This window comes from Apis laboriosa, unplaced genomic scaffold, assembly GCF_014066325.1.
Source record: "Apis laboriosa isolate Shangri-la unplaced genomic scaffold, ASM1406632v1 scaffold21_cov150, whole genome shotgun sequence".
NCBI classification, from domain to species: Eukaryota; Metazoa; Arthropoda; class Insecta; order Hymenoptera; family Apidae; genus Apis; species Apis laboriosa.
This window is the reverse complement of record NW_025222365.1, coordinates 161,681-175,941: the sequence shown is the minus strand read 5'-3', so window position 1 is coordinate 175,941 and position 14,261 is coordinate 161,681. Positions and strand designations below refer to the sequence as shown.

At 44.5% G+C, this 14,261-nt stretch overlaps 1 protein-coding gene across 1 annotated transcript in view; it reads left to right on the top strand.

Annotated features, from left to right (window-relative positions):
• LOC122713040 (headcase protein) overlaps positions 1-14,261 on the top strand; it is a 143,414-nt gene that overhangs the window by 108,985 nt on the left and 20,168 nt on the right. The window lies entirely within an intron of this gene.

Here is a 14,261-nt window from a genome sequence, read left to right as displayed (position 1 = left end):
AAACGACGGACGTATGCTGCCCCCGTGTCCTCCCTTCTTTTCCCTTTCCTTCCCTCGATTCGCGCACGATCCGCCGAGGAGGAGGCAGCCGTCCTATCTACCGGTTCGATCTTCCGGACACGTACACGCGTGTCCGTGGCCTCCTCCTGGTCCCAGCATAGACGGGCCACGTTGGTTATTACCAACGGCCGTAATGAAAGCTTGCTTCGTCCCGCCGCAGATGGGCTTATTCTTGGGACACGAGGTTATACTTAGTCGCGCGTTAGATTACGTTTCGTTAAGTATTATTCGTCTTCTTTGTACGTAATAACGAGGCGAATTGTGATCGAAAATTTTTCCAAATCCTTCCGCGCATTCCTCTTCAAGGGAAGAAGAAATGGATTCGATCCAAACTCCAATTATTGGAATACGCCTTTGTTCCAATAAAATTTTGGAATAATTGAAAACAGAAGCTCGTTAAGGGCAAATAAAAAATTAATCCTAGGAGGATTGATCAGGATGGATCAGAGATTTTTTTATTACTCGTTTCATCCTCAACCGCAACAACAAAGGAACGTCCCATTCGATATCGATAATATACAAACCGTCGACTCTCTGCCCCTTCGCCTCCATCGCGAACAAAATTTTCCATCCTAAAGATAAACCTGTCCATCCACATCCATCCATCCATCATCTTCCCAAATCATCCACGGAGATGATGAAAATTACCCGACGAGCCGAGCCGAGTCCAAAAGCTCGGGGACACGCGAGCATTCTCTCGAAACTCGTGGCAAACAGGCCAATAATAATAATAACAATAATAATAATAATAATAATAATATCCAGAGTCGAGCAGTAAAACGGACCGGTTTACTCCGGGACACACGCGGACAAAGGGATATCCATCTGATAAAGCGCGCATGACGATCGTGCGGGATGTATCGAGCCATGGGGGTGGTGGTTGGGGTGGAGGAGGGATTATTACCGAGCTATAATGAGAGGGTGGCCCAGTGTATATATATATATATATATATCGGAGAGACATTTTTAGATAAGGAGCCGAAGCTCCTCTCTGTCTTGCGGTCAGGGTCCGCGTCGAATTACGAGGGGCCATTTTCATTACGCCTCTCCCCTCTCCCCCATCCCTCTTGGGATGGAAGCGGGCGGGCAAAACAAGGCCGAGCGAGACGCCTCCTCCGGTCGAAAGATATTTCCCTTACGCACGAGCGGGTAAATGTGTTGGCAGTTGGTCCGCTATTTGGACGAAAGGGCTCGAAAGGGGTGGTTTTGGGAGAATTTCGAAAGGGGGCCGAGAGGAAGGATTCGATTGTTTAATTCCTCTCCGTGCGAGAGGGTGCGAGAGAAGTTGGGATCGAGCGGGCCTCGCGTGCCTTTCGGTCGTGGCTTCGATTCGGGGGATGATAGGCTCTTGTTGTCTGGATATCGTTTTATGTCGTTGTGTGCCATCCTGGAATTAACGCTGTGGAATTGAATCGATTGATTCTTTGTATTTATCGGTATTAATAAGTTTAACGTTTCTAACGTTGACATCAATTTTCTGTTTCAGGTAAGCCGAATCTCCGTGGAGGATTAATTATTGTCGACAACTGAACGGGTAAAAATATTATTCTATTTTATCAAAATCGTTAAATATAATACAGGCTACGGATGTGTTACTCGCGAAAGAAATTTTATCAAAAGCAACGAATTTTACACCGAACAACGACAACACTTTCCAAACGCCATCATCGTTATTTCTTGGCGCAATTTTCCTTGGCCAACCACCGTCAAAAATTTTTATTCCACCGCTCGATCCTCCCCCGAGTGTATATCGAATTTATCGCGCGAAAGAACGCTTTTGTCCAATAGATTCTGAGAGCTCCATCGGCCGAGGATTAGCCTATAATCGTAATTTCGCCCTCGAAATTTATATGTCGGCAGTAGAAAAGGTCTGGAAATAATACGACCGCCCGTCGTCGACACGCGAATTTACGCTCGCTTCCTGGGCGAGGAGAGGAAACACCTCCTCTTCCTCCTCCTCCTCCTCCTCTTCTTTCCTCCTCTTTTTCCATCGTCGCAAGTCCTCACCGCGGTTGTCGCGCTCGAAACGAGATCCGCGCTCCAAAGACAGCTCGATGAATCGGGATGGTGTCGGCTTTTATTAGCGCACACTCGGTTCACGGGTATGAACGCGGCGAGCCGTTGCGAGTAAATCATCCACGGCCGGTTGGAAAGGCCCTTTGTGCTGTCACAGGACTGTTCGACGAGGCCCACGTGTGCTCTTGCTGCGCCTCTTCTTATCCGATTAGAGGCGGCGGCGGTGTGTGCGATGTTGTTCGGTTAATTCGTGGGATAAGCGGAGTGGCATTCTCGCGTTGGTTACTCGGATCGAAGGGGAGGGAAATTAGGATTCCAATTAGTAGTGGAAAGAGATTTTTTTTATTAATGGAGCAGAGTTTGAATTTCACCGAGAAAATTTGTTTGCGAGACAAAGAAGAAGAGAAAAGAGTTTCGAAATTTTGGATTGCGCGATTAAAAAAAAGACGATATTTGCTACGTTTATATTGGAAATATATTTTTTTCAGAGATTTCGAGAGATAAATGGGGAATAAATGACCGAGCTTTCGACGATTCATCAACGTCTCTTTTTTGTCCCGAGTCACGAAATTCTCTTCTCACGTGTGTGCGGTCCCCTATTACGAGAGAGGGAGACGGGTTTCACCGCGAAATCAGCACCGGGGACCGGTTGTTGGTTGTGCAATATGAACGTGGAGGATTGTAGAAGAGCGAGGAAAGCTGTGCAGCAAGGAGAAAAAAGGACGGAGACGAGCGCGGTGTCCGGTCAAGTCTCAGGGGGTGGTTGTCGTCCTTGTACCATATTACGATTCCCAATGTTTCTCCTGGCCTTTGCGAAACTTTTTGTTTTTTCCTCTTCATCCTTTATTATCTCCGAGCATACATATATATCGTGCAATATTCGATGCAAGAATCTCTCGATTTGAGAATATCGTACTCTTTACGACCCAATCTATTTTCACGTCCCAGAGGAAAATTATATGATATCTTGAAACAAATTTTAATAATAAATATTGCAGAACGAAGATCATAAATTACGAATTATTACAAATTTCTTCGAATGATAATTAATTATCCTGTTTAAACAATTATTAAAGACGTAACGAAGACGTACCAATTCCAAAATGGACGTTATTCACAATTAGCAGCAATGCAACTCTTCGAAAGAATTGATCTTCGCTTCTGAACCGATCTGTACAACAACGAATGTTGACCGGATTCAAAAATCTTGGCAACAATTGCGAGGGGGAAGGGGGGATAGATGCAAGGAAAAATGTTATTTCGTGCAAGGGCGAGACATTGTGTCCCCGAAAGGTGGAGGCGCGCCCCCGCGTATCGCGTTCCTCTGGTGGGTGTTGCGAGGCGAAATCTCCTCTTAATCGAGCCGTGATTTATAAGGAGGCCCGTCACGAGATTCGCCGCGATGATTGCACGCCGATCTCGCGCAGCTGCGACCCGACTTCGTCCCTAGGATTTATGCAATTATCGTTACATCACCACTTCGCCAAAGAAACCAAGTTGCACGCACCTGCAATCTGGCAAGGAAGAGAGACTTGGAATCATTTTCTTCTATTTTTTATTTTATCTAGCATGTGTGCTAGGTAAGAAATATTCTCTGATCGATACAAAAGAATTTCGAAAATAATACGTCTTTCTCGAAGAAAAAGAAGAAATTTATTAGAAAATTTGTGTGGATCGCATTTCATGAAACGAAGCAAATCAACTTTGCGGAATTTCTCTTGGAAATGCTTGCTCCGCTTAAATTTATATTTATTTACGAATCGATCGACGAAGGATCGTCAGAGACGAAGGCACGATTTCATAGTGTGTCTGGCAGTTCTTCAACGCGTCGCCGCGTATCTCGTTTCTAGTCAACGTGGGCGCCGGCTACGTGACTAATCAGTCCACGACCCTCGTCATCGGGTCGTTAACCTCTCTCTCTCTCTCTCTCTCGTTGAATATCGACACTCGCGTATCCTCTCCTTTTTCTTTTCCCTCCCCCTTCCACCCCTCGTCCTATGCCCTACTTTCGCCAATATAATATCCCTCTTCCAAATCTCTCTCCCTCTCCCAACCTCCCCTCGTCAATCATTCTCCAAAAAAGAAGAGAGACAGAGGAGAAGACCCACTTTCTCAACCACCCGTGGCTTCACCGAATTTCCTCCCGCCCACCACCGAGCTCTCCTCCACTGTTCTGGAACCGATCTCGCGGTTTCTCGGCCCCCAGAATTCTCTCGCCATCCCAGAGAAGGCGGATCGATGAGAGAAGAGGATCGGTAACAGGGCCTCGTAATTCGAGATAATACGCATCGGGAACACCGATATTCTGCTGCCGGCTCGTTCGAAGAAAGCCGCGAGAGAGAGAGAGAGAGAGAGAGAGAGGAGAGAGGGAAGTTTTCTCTCTGGCTAGTAGACTTCTTCTTCGTCGAGGTCTCGCCCTCGTTTCGCTCCGTTCACGGGAGGTGGAACACGGTTCTCGGAGGTCTGTGACCTTAAAAGTTAACTCGACTGGTGTGCATCGGTCGCGATCGAGGAGGAGGAGGAGGAGGAGGAGGGGGCAGGTCGGTCAGGTGAGAGAAGTGATAGGTGAGACTGGTGTGCGAAAGAGGGAGGGAGAGGGGGAGGGAGAGAGAGACAAGCTCGTTTATTTTATCGTGCGGGCAGACGCACACGAGCGGAGAGTACCGAGTATAACCACACCTAGCCGCCTGGTATAGATACGAGTCCGATCTGTCAGGTAGTCCGTGATACATGGGCATGTGCACATAATAATATCGTGTGACAGGCCGCAAGATAGCTGGCGTGGGTCGACAGACAGGGAGTGCCACTTCAAACCGCGTCTCGCCCTCTCTCTCTCTCTCTCCCTCTCTTTCTATCTCTTTCTCTCTATCTCTTTCTCTCGATGCCCTCTTTCGCTTTGTCTTTCGCGGGGATGACGGTCTTCTCCGTCTTTTCTTCTTCACACGGTGGTTGATAATCATTGGATGAACGTTCGCGTGGAGTAAGTAATCGTTCCGTTTCGGCTTTTGTTTGGGGCTGGTTAACTGGGGAAGGATCGAAGGAAAGGTAATCGTTGCGTAAACTTTTGAGAGAAAGAAATAATCTTTGGAAGATTAGATTAGGCTTTTTTTCTTTTTATTGTCCGCTCTGTGCTTCTTCCATTATCCGTTGATAAGACGATACACCGTGGAAAATAATTTTAGCAGATTAGATCTTGTACAATTTTCTCTATTCTCTTTCACGATCATCATCGACAATCGTCGGGGGAACAGTTTTGAATTTTGTTCGCAAAGGGGGTGGGAAAATTTAAAATTCTTCTTTGACCGTTGAACAATATATAGGTGAACAATTATAGTAGATTTCCTCGAGTTTCGTTCGAAATGGGTTGCTCGAGACAGGTAGTAGTAGCCTTCGAATTCTTCGTTCGGGGTTAAGGGGTGCGGAATGTTGTCAGGAGGGTTGAGGGATGTACCATTAGAAGGAGCCGAAGATTTCGTGAGATCCTCTCGAGGGTTTTGGGCGAGTGGGGATAACCGAGGCGAGGCGAGGATAACCGAGGGTCTGCGAATTCGAGGCGGTCGGAGATTGGAAACTCGAAGGATCTCCTCGAAGGGCCGAGGAGGAGGCCGAGGATACAAAGGGAATTCTAAATATCGTGAGATACGTGAAATCCCGATAAAGCCTGATGTTAAAATTGCGGAATTAGTTGGGACACGGCGAGAATTGGTTAATTTAAGAACGGTGTAAATGTTGCTGTACGAAGGGGATACTGGATAATAAACGTCAAGCCGCTAATTCGATCGAGTTAAGGACGATCGCTCGTTACCACTTTTTACGATCGCTCGTAATTTGGCCGGGCAATCCACCCACTGGAAACTCGTAAATTCGCTCTAGAAAATTTTCTTTGGTCAGTCGCGATAAAGGGACGCGCGATTTTATACGATAATTATCTTAGAAGCGTAATTATAACGCGAATTCTCGTTAAACATATCATTTGGAGAATACATATTTTCTTGTAAATCGAATAATTGAACGACACCGTTTCAACCCCTGCTTTATATAACGAAATTAAATTAATCTGACAATAAGTTATCGAATTGCGCAATCTCGTGGAAATGTGCCAGATCGTAAAAAAGAAAAAGAAAAAAAAAATACGATGAAATTTTGCAACGTGCAAACGGACAGGCGGATTAAAATTTTCGTCTGGCCGAACGTTATACACCTGCGCGGTTAAAGGAAAAAGAAAAAAAGAAAAAAAAAAAATAATCGTGGGTCCGTAGCCGCATTTATTATCCTCGAGGTTTCTTCGTCACGCGATCGTGGCCAGTATCTAACTCCTCGAGCCACGGTTTAAGCCCAGCTATAATTTACGGGCTACACCGTGCCTCCGCAACGAGGTTGTCAGATAAATCTGCAAACCGTGAGTTCTCTCTCCACCAGCCTCCACCAGCTCCGCGCGAGATCTCAGATCTCCACTTAACCGCCGCCAAATTAGTCAATATTCTATTTGCCAGTAGTAACGGATCGTACCTGGTCAGACCCTATCTGCCAATTCTCTATACACGCTACCGGGTATACCGTTTCCAATTGAAATACTACGCTTCCGTGTCCATTATCAGAGGTGTGAAACTCTCTCTCTCTCTTTCTCTCTGGTTTCTTTCTCGTACACTCCACGACAAAATTATTCCATGTTTTTTAATTTTAAAGCTCTTAGAGGAGAAAAATCGTAGATTTCGTAGATTCGATTTTATAGAGGAAGATTGTTGATATTATATATCGTATTCACTGATTAATTCTGATTGTTCTACATTATGAAAGGTAGCAATAGTCTTTTCTCTTTCTGAGAAAAATCGTCGGAGAGTGTTACACATTGTTCGATCTTCGATTCGAAAATCGATACTTGAAAGCGGAGATTGGAGATATCACGTTTCCTTCGACACGGTTACGCATTCCTGTAAATTGGGTGGAGTTACATTCCTTGTTACAATTACGCCGCGTGTATTATCGTCAGGGACGCGTGGTAAACAGGAAATGGAAATTATAAAAGTTGCGATCGGCGCCTACGATCCGAAGAGATCTCCATTCGACCGTGGATTTTATATCGGCTCGATCGCTTTCCAATCTCTGCGTTACTTTACACGAATAACAAAAAAATGCGAAACGCGTCATCGATACAAACGTCTCGTTATTATCACGTTTAACGTTAGTAAATAATAATTAATAATTAATTAACGAGGAAAACATGGACGAGCACAAAAAACGATCATAACGAACATGATATATATATATATATAAACAGAATATAACAAAATGAAGGCTTCATCTTCGTATTATCCATTTTGCTGTTTCAAAAATTTTATTCGTACAGTGTTATTGCGATAAAAAAATCCATCCAAGCAGATTCTTCTTTTCTTTTACTTCAGAAAGAGTAACAATTTTCTTGGACAGTGTCCATTCCGTTCGAAGGTTTCCACGATACTGACAAGTGTTTCGAGTGCTCGACAACGAGCATTCGAGTCGCCGAGTTTATAGCAGCCGCCTTGTTTTCGATCGCCGATCACTGGTCGACAACGTGCGTAACGAGCCCCCTCTCCTCCTCCCCGAGCCCCGGAGAGGTCGAGAGGCACGACGACGACCGATTTTTCCCAACCGGGTAACGAGAGATCGGTCTGGAACTGGATCTGGTTCCACGATGGATCTCTGGTGACGATGAAAAAGGTTATCGAGAAGAGCGGGAAAGGAGAAGTAGAGGAGGAGGAGGAGGAGGAGGAGGAGGAAAGAGAGGACCTGTCCAGAGACTACCAGGCCAAGAAGTCTCTCTTTCTTCCCCTCCAACGATCTCCATTTCCGATCCCCGGCTTTTCGCCTGGTTCTTCAGGTTTCTAGCTCTCCGGGGGACGATGCAGGGGGACGAAAAAGCTGACCAGCGAACGCGGCCGCGTTTCCTTTTTTCCGTGGAACGTCTTCGAGCGGTGGCTTTTAAGGGAGAATCGCGTCGATTCCTCGAACGACGTCACCGCGTTTCATCCACCGACGAAACGTGTCCGTCTCGCGATCGATCCGATTCACCGATCGAAGAACGGACGAGCGATTTCGCGAGAATTTCGAAGAGGAGAGAAAGATTGAATTTGAAATTGAATTTACGTCGGGATCGTATCACATTTATTCTCTTCAATCCATTTCGAAAGACGATCGATCGATCGTGTAAGAGAAATTTCAGAGAAATAATTAAAATCTTCTAGAAAAATTGAAATTTCCGAGATATTCGTGCAAAATAAGAGATTCTTCTTCTTCTTCTTCCAATATTATTATCCATAGATTAGCTTTCGTGTAAATACTCTCGTGTAAAGATCTCGAGTATCCACCGATCACCGCAGAAACCGTTTAAAATCGCCGTTTACCGATGTCGTACAACGAGAGAGAGAGAGAGAGAGAAAGAATACACGAGAATCGAGATCGATCGGAGCAAGATGAAGTCGAGACTGCTAGTAGTAGACTCGTAAAAAGCAGCAGGTTCGTGTTGGAAGTCGGGTACGGAGGTGGATATAGAAATGCCGAGCGCTTTTCCGCGAGCCACGCAGGGCATTCCATTAGCCGAGAGATCGGGGCCGGATAATAAATTAAAACGGGGCCTACGTGGCTCAGAACCGGTACTCATCGCCATCTCTCCCTTCTCTCTCTCTCTCTCTCTCTCTCTCTTATAAACACTGTGTGCGTCTCCTGTATGTGGTTCAATTAAACGAGCAGGCGAGCGAAATCAATGCCGATCGAACTCTCCCTCCCGATCCTTCTCCACTCGCGTGTTCCACTCGCAGGAGAAACAAGCGTCCGGTGTCGTGTTCGCTTCCGTTGGAAAAAGGAGAAACGGGAGGTGTGACGGTGGCGGCGGTCCTTGGCAGTTGTTATTATTCAGCCACCTTTCCCTCTCTCTTGTATCCTGTCCCGATGGAGGATGATTCCTGTAAACGGGTCGAGGCTTCTGATAAAGCCGAGATAACCGCCTTGGAATCGTGTATCAGCTTGTATACCGGTGTATTTTATTTTATTTTGTTTAGAGGCGGGGAGGGAGAAGACTTCGTGGCGCCAAGAAGAAGTAGTAGAAGTAGTGGTGAAGTAGTGAGCTTGAAGATGTGTAATGTATACGATATACTTACGTGAAGATATATGGCTCGTAAATTTGGATTTGGATTTTTATCAATCCATTCGAACGGATAAATATGATTAGTTAAACGATTTTCAATTTTTTTTTCTTTTTTTTTTTTTTTTGCGAATCTTAGCATTTCTATTCACACGAACGAATAAACGTTCACAATTTAGCTTAAGTAACTTCGATGACGTTTTATAACGTATATAACGTTCAACGCGTAGTTTCGACGTTTTATCGACGAACGATAAGTCGATCTCGCCGCTCAAATTATCGATTATATATTTAATCGAAAATCATACTCGCTTGTTTTATCATCTATAAATGGACGCGATTTTTTTTCTCCTCGACGAAAAACTAGATTTCTATCTTTTTATCGGGTGAACAGTTGGAGTAATAGTGAAAAAAAAAAAAAAAAAAAAAATTGGTCGAAGCCAATGCCTTCTGTGCCCTGTTCGTTCGCGCTTCCGCGTAGAAACGTCACCTTTTCCACGCTCGTCAACCGTGGCGATGGTTCGGTTTATCGGGCAGCTGCTGCAAGATTGCACCTCCACTTCCGCCCGCAGATATATACCGACCGCTGGTAATCGTTACGGCCGGTTTTACGCGTGTCCGGTTTGTCTTGTTGTCCCTGATCGTCGCGAACCGTGTCCTTGCTCACAGCCATTACGCGAAATTTAACGTTGTCCGCGCGATTTATGACCCGTGAACGATATTCGCGGTTATCCTCTACCCTCCTCCTACGTGCCTTCGACTTGTTAAATTATTTTAAATTGTTTGCGTAGATATATTATCGCGGTATAAATCTTTTCGAATTTTCGCGAAGCAATTCGTTTCTGATTGAATTGTTCTTTTTTTCCCTTTTCACGTAAATTTTACAGTTTTGGCGTATTTTGGAAATTTTCTTATAAGGGAAACGAGCGATATGTAAGTTTGCACAACGAGAGATTTATTTTTCACGATTCAGGAAATATATCGTGTAAGATAGTAAATAAATAAAATGGAATTTATCATAAAAGGAAGAAATTATTTGTTACACAATGATGCTTCAACGGATAAAATCACAACGGATAAATCTATCATCAAAAATTAACTCGATTTAATTTTACAACAACCAAATATTTAACTCAACTCAATAATTATCGCTCATCCTTTGACAAGATATACTTTTCTAAATAATGTCCAAAAAAATTTTAACGTTTTCACTTCGATTCTCTCCAACTTACATCCATCTTCTTACTTTCCAATTCTCAACTTTCCATTGAATTTATACTACAAAAAAAAAAAAAAAAAAACCATCACACGTGTTAACCGTTAACAAAAATAACAAAAATCCAATTCTCTTCGAGCGGTTCTCTGGAATAGTTGGTACACGATACACGGAAACTTTGTCGCCGGTCGGTGGATCGTATAAGCTTTCCAGCAGCGACATTTCAAGGGGGTGCAATACATAAAGTACATAAAGGCGGACAATCGTTAAAGGCTGCTCGCCGCAGACTTTACGACGTTCCCGCGTCATAACTCACTGGGGGCCAATTATTGCGAGAACAATGGGTTTTTCTGCCGTTTGGCTATTACGGGAAGAGGAAGAGAAGGAGGAGGAGGAGGAGGAGGAGGAGGAGGACGGTGGACACGCCGGTGGTGGTGTAGCTTCACTCCTTCTTGTACAACGTTGCGCCGATATCGTTGCTCGTTGCGAGGGAACAAGGCGCGCTTGTTCAACTTTTCATCCAGTCGTCCACGTACCCCATCCCTCGTTTGCATGGTAAATGCGCGCGGATGTATAATTGACAACCGGTGGCTGTCGCGAATTTCCTTCTCGTTTAAAAAGGAAAAGTCTCTCTCGATGCGTGCCGTGCGTGGTTGGACAAGTGATTCAACGCCGCCTACGCACTCGGCGGAATCGATGAATCCTTCGTTTGGTTGTTGAATTATATTGCTAAAATTTTTTGCGAGTCGATTCGAAAAGTCTTGGAAACGTTTTTTTCCTTTTCTTTTGGAAATTTCGAAGTGGAAAGTGCAAGATAACGACCGTCGAAAAAGAGGACGAGTAGTGAAATTTAGAGATGAAATCACGAGAACTTTTAAAGATATCACGCTGATGTCGATTTCTTGATGTTCGATGATACAAAACGGGAATCAACCTGAAAACCGAGGAAGAATCGGAGGTCTCAAAGACGAGATAGTTTAAAATTCGTTCCGATATAATAGGCAAGTTCAATTGCGTTCGGGGCAGAGGTTGTTCATTGGAAGAGGGATTAAAAGCGTGACGGTTCCGTGAAATTTTTAATGGGCCGATGATTCCTTCAAACGAAACGCCGGGGGGCGTAGTCTCAAACGGATCCTTCCTCCGCGTCCGTTTAAAAATAACCTAACCCACAACTCCAACACGTTATTATGAACTTTTGACGACGTTATGACTATGAACCCTCTTCCCGCCTTTTGTGTAACCATGGAAGATCCGGAGATTCCGTTTCCAAAGAAAACGAGCGTGACTTACGAAACGGGAAAATGATGAGAAAGGATCGACTGGACTAAAAAAATTAGAAAACCGGAAAGAATATCCACTTTAAATATCGTTCTCCAAAAATAGTTACGTGGAAGCGATGGGTAAAAAATTCGTGAAATTGATCGACTTCGCTCTCCAATTCAAAGAATCCCATTAAAAAAAAAAAAACCTTTTGATTTAGACAGAGAACGCGGTGAAATCAAGCTCCTTTTCGAGTTGTCTCGCGTTGTATGTCGCGTTCCTGTGATCGAGGGAAAGCAAGTAGTAGGAATGTGGCCAAGCACCATCGAGGGAAACTTTTAAATAGTGATCGAGCCTCGAGAACCGTCGAGGCCGTCGAAAGACGAGAAAAGAAGTGAAGAAGAGAGGAGGGGAGGAGGAGGGGGGCTTCTCTCGTCTGTCGGAATTTAGCAGCCGAAGCGCTTGACTGGCGAATGATCTTGCTCGCCGTTCTCGCTGAAACAATCGAAACTTTCCCTCCTCGACTCACTACTCGACTCAACTTTTAATTAATATCGAAGTTTTCGACTTGCATAGGATGGAACAGGAAAGAACGGAATGCAGCCCGCTCCCATTCTCGGCTATATTACAATAGCGAGGTGTCGGGAACAATTTCAAAGGAATTCAAAGTTCGCGCGCCGCCGTCCCAACTTCCGCCGCAAGTAAGCACGCCTCCGAAACATCACAGACTCGCTGATCGAGTGAATACAGTTGTTCCAATCGGTGATTTTCGATCATTCCACGTTATTGGAATAGGAACGAAAATTTTTTTCAAAAGGAGTTCAAAATCTGTTTCAATCTCTATTGTTCTCGAACGAAAAATCTCGAATGAAAAATAATTCTCAATTCGCAAACTTTTACTTCGAAAGGTATTTTAATGGTTTCGTTTTGTATCTTCCAATCTTCGTATCGTCGATTTCTTTTTCAGCAATTTCACGCGCAACGATGGCTTTCTTTTGCGCGGCCGAATGTTCGAGATAATCCTTGGCGATCGTAAATTCTCATTCGCCGATAAATATGGATCGGGGCAGTTTGGAATAAACCTTGGTCAAGCCGATACAGACTTCGGCGACGATAAAAATGGCCGCAGAATCTTTCTGCCCGGCGTATTTATACGCCGTATACGTATTTATACGTCGTATATCGCGGGACACGGTTCGAGGTGTGCCTGGATTTAGGGCTGTTATAAACAATCCATGGCCGCGAAGGTGTGTCGTAAAGCGGCAACAATCTCGGGGGTGGAGCTTCGATTCGCGGGAAGACCTTGCATCCGTGCCCCGTAAATCACACACGATACAATACCTGTTATTTAAGTAGTTGTTGCAATCGAGATATTTGCTTGCCATATTTTTTCCTTTTTTCCTCTCTCGATCGATGACTCGGTTTCCACGATTCTTCCGCAAATCGACGATCATCTTCGAGTTCTAGTTAGCTTCGTAGTTCGATCTGTAGATCTTCGAAAAGAGGATCGTGGCAATTAATTTCAATTCAATAAGGATTATAAATGAGATTGTTTATTTAAAAATCGTTTTAAAAATAGTTTCTTCTCCGATTCGATTTCAATGGAGAATTTAACGTTCCAATATGGCGGAAGAGAGGAACGAGTTGACGATTAATAAATCGTCTACCGTTTGAAAATCGTTCTTCCTCTGGCGGTGAAAAGACTAGCCGTAGACTTCTCGATCGAAATGAGTTTGATCGATTTAATCGGGATCGTGTAATTTATCCGTGGAAAGAAAAGGAAAGGGTGTGCAGCTCGTGGCGAGACGTCACGTTGATCGAGTCGGCCACGGCGGGAGAGATCGGCGGTGTAACCGCAGCCCACGGAGAAAACAAGAGCGATGGCTGCCTATCTTTAGAACAACCCGCCGTAAAAATATTCTCAAGGATCTCCAAAGAACTCTCTTTCTCTCTCCCCTGGGGAGGAAACGGGCGGCAAGGTTGACTTTTACCCCGTGCCTCGTCCCAAATAGCCGTCTTAAGTGCTCACACGCGTTTAACCGACGTAAAAATCCACCTGAAATAAGATTACGACCGTGACTTTGTTTGAGATAGGTGCTATATCGAGATGTTACGAACGTTGTTATTTTTACGAGATTTCTGCTCATCTCTTTGCTTATAAATTTCGAAACGCTTTTTTCTTTTCGACTCGTACACGCACCATCTGCAAGTTTGTAAACGTTTTACGACGTTTTATTGATGTAAATTTATTTTAGATAGATCGGATGGATGTATGAAAAGAAACTTAACTGCCCGTTTACGTTCCACGCGGACAAATTACTGTCCGTCATTAATTGTCGTTATTCAAGCACGAACGTATTATGATTTGCAAGCGCCGTTTTCTACATGGACGGACGACAGATGTTCGACGACTTTTTCTCTGCTTCGGTGGAGAGATGCGCGAACGGCAAGATGCAGAAAGGTCGTAAATTATAGCAATCGTAAGCGATTGATGGGCCGGGGTGACACCGATTGATGCCCGCTTCTTTATCTTCTTCACAGTCTCCCAAGACGTCGTTCCATCATTCGAAACATTCGTGAGCAGTTGGAATA